Source organism: Aplysia californica, unplaced genomic scaffold, assembly GCF_000002075.1.
Source record: "Aplysia californica isolate F4 #8 unplaced genomic scaffold, AplCal3.0 scaffold00089, whole genome shotgun sequence".
NCBI lineage: Eukaryota > Metazoa > Mollusca > Gastropoda > Aplysiida > Aplysiidae > Aplysia > Aplysia californica.
Window position 1 is genome coordinate 1378459 of NW_004797359.1, and position 5783 is coordinate 1384241.

The 5783-nt window shown below is 43.9% G+C and overlaps 1 protein-coding gene across 3 annotated transcripts in view; it reads left to right on the plus strand.

The window, feature by feature from the left end:
• The window catches only part of LOC101847570, a 152365-nt gene continuing 146582 nt past the window's right edge, over positions 1 to 5783 (plus strand). Inside the window, exon 1 of one of the 3 annotated variants that reach the window (XM_013080509.2) lies at positions 1 to 230. The gene's annotated coding sequence lies outside the window, so the exon portion shown is untranslated. The other 2 variants (XM_013080510.2, XM_013080511.2) reach the window with 2 other exon arrangements.

Sequence of the window (5783 nt, forward strand, 5' to 3'; positions counted from 1 at the left end):
CGAGCGCTCCCCACAGTCAAAATAAGAGTCTGCTAAAATCGCCGCAGTTTGAATCAGACAGACTTTGACCGACGCCGCAATATTCAACGCACGTGTTTGATAGCGGGCGAGCGAGCGAGCGCGCGCGCGCACACAACAGCCAGGCACAGAGTGAGCAACGGAACAGACTAGCAACAGCTGTAATAGTAGGCGAGCAGCGCGAGAGTGCGAGTCGTGAAGTTTTCGCCGAGGTGAGTTCTTGCGTAGTTTTATTTGCTCACCATAATACGGTATAATTATTATTGTGGTCAGGACGAGAGAGAGAGAGACTCCATTGAGTGGGCGCCGTGCATGGTGAGTGTAGCATCTGGAAGTGGCACGTAAGGCCGCAGTTTGTCTCTTATTCCTTTCTCTCTGGTGTTTGTGATTTCCCGTGAGTGTCACTGAGTGCGGGTGGGTTTAATCTTGTCGTGATAAAGTCTTAACCCTATCCGTACGTCGTGTTTTACTGTCGTACCCATAGGACGCGGGGAACTCTGTGCCACCACTTTATCATATCCGTACGTCGTGTTTTACTATCGTATCAATAGGACGTGGGGAACTATGTGCCACCACTTTCCAAAGAGGAAATTTACTCTTTAATCCGATCCGCACGCTTTGCATAGCAGTCCGTCAAAATGATTTATTGAGAAATACTGAAAGTTTCAAAGAGATCTTCGTACTAGAAGTATTCTAAAATGAGAAGAATACAACCCCGGGGGTACAAAATGACCCCAGGGCGTACGGATAGGGTTAACTTGTCGTGAGAGCATCGTGCTTGTGTAAGTGGTTGTTACACTTAATCATCGCTGACATTTGTCTGTGTTTGTTATACTTAATCATCTGTGACATTTATTGTCAGTGACTGTTATACTTAATTATCGGTGACACTTGTTAGAGACTGTATTGATTTTGGAATGTCTCTCAGCGGGTGACTTAATTGGAGCTCTGGAAAAACAGACAAAGGGACAAAGTGAGTTGTGACAGCAGATATTTTCTAACAATAGAACTGAGCTGAGTACAGAACCGAGTTTCTGAAGTGGAATATCCAGGATCAAGCGAAGTATTTCTGTGAGTTATGTTACTAATGTACATCGTTGTCATTTTTCACAGTCTCTTCAGACGTACTGCTACGATGTCTATTTCGTCGTTATTTTTTGACTTTACACAAGGTGTTCACAAACATGTGTTTGTTAGAAAGCTTAGAATCTCGCCCTAATACGACTGGCATTGACTCCAACTTATTGTTTTTGGGTAGAGATTAAATTTTTTTTTTTTTAAACGAACAAAAACTACTCAAAACAAACAAAACAACCCTCCCACCCACAAAACAAAGCAAAGCAAAACAAAACAAAACATTGCAAAGAAAAAAAAACCCACACACGCAAATAAACACAACGACTGGAATTTAAAGAGAAGAAATCAAGTACAAACATAAGAAAGACATTAATTTTGAAACTTGCAGATCACAGTAGAATAAAAGAACAGAGTCTCAATTTCAAACCACAGTGTAGAGAAAAATATTAGTCCTAAACTTTCCAACAACATTCTGGACTTCCTCAATCGTCTTTCTATTGTGCGCTTCTTTAATTAAAAGAGTCTTAGAAAGGACGCTCTATTAGCAGCCCAGTTGGCATCAAGCTAGGCTACGGAGCGGATGGCTGTGGGTCGAATCCCAGACTGGGCGTTCTTGAACTCGGTCATGCTATTGAGTTTTGAAGGCTCCCAGGCCGTTTAGCGCGGTCCTATCGGAAATGGGCGTTAAATTCGGAGGTCCCGCCGCTTAGATAACCTAACAGTGTTGACAGGGCCGTTAAACCCATGCAGTTACACTTACATCTGTTACCCTAGAACTACAAAGTTCTATCTGCACAGTACCTAGAAATTTGACGTAAAAATGTTTGACTTCCGCTACATATCAAGCCTTTTTAAAAAGCAATTCTTTGAATATCTTTGATAATGAATCCGAATACTTTAACGATATTAATAGAGTAGACAGAACATCTGGTTTCTGAACTCATGGTCATCTCCGGCTTAGGCTGGCCTGGATCTTGTACATTTGGCACCGGGGGGGGGGGGGCATAGTTTTGTGAGGATCTCATAGTCACAGTAACTTAAAACGGCCAAAAAAATGTGTGTGATATAGAATTTTGTTATTCTGAGGGAGCGATTTATAAAGAATTAAATATTCTCGTGATTGCTCAATTAATGGGAAGAGGAGCTGGACCCGCACCAGAGGAGTCTGTGGTCTAGTGGTTAGACATCGTAAGACTGCGAGTTCGGGGGTTCGAGGCTCAATCCAGCCTGGCGTTGTGTCCTTGGGAAAGGCGTTTTACACAAATATTCCCCACTTCATCGCCTGACATGACTGAGCACCCACTTGTTGAAAGGGAAAGATCTTGCCAGTATCTCCGAAAGGACCGAGACAAACGGGAACATTCGCTGAGCCTCGAACCTCCGAACAAACGATCTCATGACCACGAGTCCGATACCCTAACCACTAGACCACCGACGTCACAGGCCAGAAGGAATACACCCACACAATGTCCGCTCCATCAGCAGGTGCGAGACAACAGACGTCAACAACTGTACGGGAGAAGAACGAGACAACGAAGCCTGAAAAACGACGGGCTTGCTTGACCGCATTCTGAAACTGATCCAATTTCCTGTGCAGCAAACAATGTTAGCTGTCATTTTACAGGCGCTAAAACGCTAACATACTGCCAGGATATTTCGCTGTCTATGGTCGGGTACTCATTCACAGTGGCTCGGTGAAGTGAAGAAAATAGAGTAAAGTGCATTTCCTAAGGCCACAACGTGCGGTCAAGCTGAACTTAAAACCCCCGAGTCCGCATTCTCACGATGAGAGGTGTGGTAGGCTGACCACTAAACTGGCGACGCCACAGGGAGCGACAGGCTGTGTGCGCTTCATCAAATGTTGGGAGCTTGGAGAATTTCTAGCAGCAGAATTTTTCACGTAATCTTCGTGGATGTTTGGCGGGTGCTCTGGTAGTGTGGATTGCCCCTTTTTGATATCAAACATTTATCGTCTTTATCTCTTCTTTAAAAAATTTTTTTTTTTACTGTTACTCTCTTGCAACACCTCTAATCTTTGGCACTTACATGACCTTATTGTGTTGCAGGTGCCGTAAAACACTTACTAAAACTTTAAAAAACATAATGTTATACCCAGTGCACACTGTCAGCCGGGTTCATCAGACTGAGTCGGGAGCAGCCAGATTATCTATCATGGAGACGCAAAGCTACCATTTTGGCACCATACGACAGATTCGACTTGCGACCTTGAAAAACAAACGTCTTTGGTTTTGAAGGTTACAGTCGAATTTAGTTGAATTCAGTCGTATTATGCCAAAATGTAGCTTTTGCTCCTCTAAAAAAGAAAATCTGGTTGATCCCAACTCAGTCAAAAAGCTGATTTCCAGTGAGTACTGGGTAGTTGTAGTAGTGTGGGTTCATGGGAACAAAGTGCGGTCTGCATTTACCGATGTGCCATAGAATATTGAAGTCAATACAATTAGCTCTCTTTGGGCGATGATCTTCGTCGAAAAAAATGAAATGAGGACTGATTCTGGAATCTTCTTAGCACTACAATCACATGAACATAACGAAAAAACAAACAAACGAACGAACAAACTATAAGAACAACAACTCCAAAACAATACTTCGGTCATATATATAATAATGCCACCAGACAATACAAATGAGGGATATACTGGACGGCAAGATGGAAGGTTTAGGGTTGACACCGCACGAACAGTGTGGATGAACAACGCCAAAGTATGGACTTGGCTAAATAATTAAGCCTAAGACAAAATGTACGAGAGCAGCTCGCGAAAGTAAATAATCGCGAGTCATTATGCATCAACTTCTGAACCAAAGATCATGCTTACAGGTATCCAGGTGATCCCGTAAAGTGGGAACCTGTACTGTAATTCTTCTGTGAGCCCCCTCTCCCTCCCCCTCCTCCCCGCTCCTCCCCGCTCCTCCCCCTCCCCCTACCTCTCCCTCAACCCCCTTCCACCAGAAAGGTGTAAAGATGAAAGAAGATTCCGCCGCTCTCAGTGCTACGTTAGCACCTGTTCCAGGTTGTCAGTTGTCACTCTGTGCTGGTTGTTTACCCCAGCTAAATATACATGGTGTCGTTCGCCGCCCACGCGAGATGGAGAAAGAAATCGAATCGAAAAGAACGTGCCAACATCACAGGCTGTTTAGCAGCGCATTCCTGGACAGGTTAGTTGTAATCAGCGATGTTGTATTCCGTTCCAGGGCCACGAAAGGCGGCTCGGTCCGACGTTGTGTCCTTGGGAAAGGCACTTTACACGCATTTCCCATTTGGCTTGGTCCTTTCGGAGATGGACGTTAAACTCGGAGGCCCCGTCTCTTAAATAACTTAATAGTGCTGATAGCGGCGTTAAACCTATACAATCACCATTTTTTTTATTTCAGGAAAGGCGTTTTTTCTATAAAAAGAAATAATATATATATTTTTTTTCAGCCGAACTTATAGGTTATACTCTTGAACATTTCTGACTTCACATATCATTATCTTCGTTGATTGTCATCGAATCCATTTAGAAAGTTTCAGAGAAGATGATTTAATCCTCTAAAAACAAATTCAACTGCTTACGCGTATAAAGGAAAGTGATTCTTATTAGTAGGTTTAATTTTGAACTTGAAGAATTCACGTGTCTAAAAATAAAAAAAAATAAAAATTTCAATAACTAGAGTGACGATCTCCATTGTGTGTGTGTGTGTGTGTGTGTGTGTGTGTGTGTGTGTGTGTGTGTGTGCGTTAATGTGTGTGTGTGTGTGTATATGTGTGTGCGTGAGTGTGTGTGTGTATGTGTGTGTTCTTCATTTCCCTATCCCTCCACTCATTTCCGAGAATCCAAAACAACGGATATTTTTTGTAGCCTAGTTCTCCCTAAGCCTTGTCCAGCTTTTCACGCAACCCCATAGGACGACATTCCGTGTAGCTCTCCGCACAATGGAGGTAACACAAGTCACATTGTAGCTCTCCGCACAATGGAGGTAACACAAGTTACATTGTAGCTCTCCGCACAATGGAGGTAACACAAGTCAGATTGTAGCTCTCCGCACAATGGAGGTAACACAAGTCAGATTGTAGCTCTCCGCACAGTGGGGGTAACACACATCAGATTGTAGCACTCTACACAAAGGAGGTAACACAAGTCGGACTGTAGCTTTCCGCGCAATGGAGGTAACACAAGTCAGATGGTTGATTTACCAGCGAACCGCCTGGGGACCCGGCGTTAATCATCCAAGGCTACCCGTGGCTAATACATCCAAATTGTTGCTCTTTTCCGTCAACTTGTTCCTCCCTATTGATCTAACCACCAGCCCCACCCTCCTAAATCTTGTTTTGGCGGCGTCCCCGAGGGTACCGCGCGGGGAAGGCCGATCCTCTGCACGATATTTATTGGGGGAGTCTCCAGATTGACTGGCGACCTTCACCCTTCACGTCTCTCCGGCTATCAACTTGAAAGAGTAAGTACAAAATCCGGAATATTATGAAAAGAAAGATCGGCTCCGAGATTCTCTCCCTCACCTATAAATACTGGGAAAACTTCTCCAATCATATGAAGAGATGTCGGAACCGGTGCTAGAATAATTCTGCTTGGCGGACAAATTGGACAGTCTTGAGGCAACAGTATTTGATTGTCGCTGCTCTCCTGTCACACACAAAGCACTTACAGCAGCACACTACGACCAATAAATTGTGC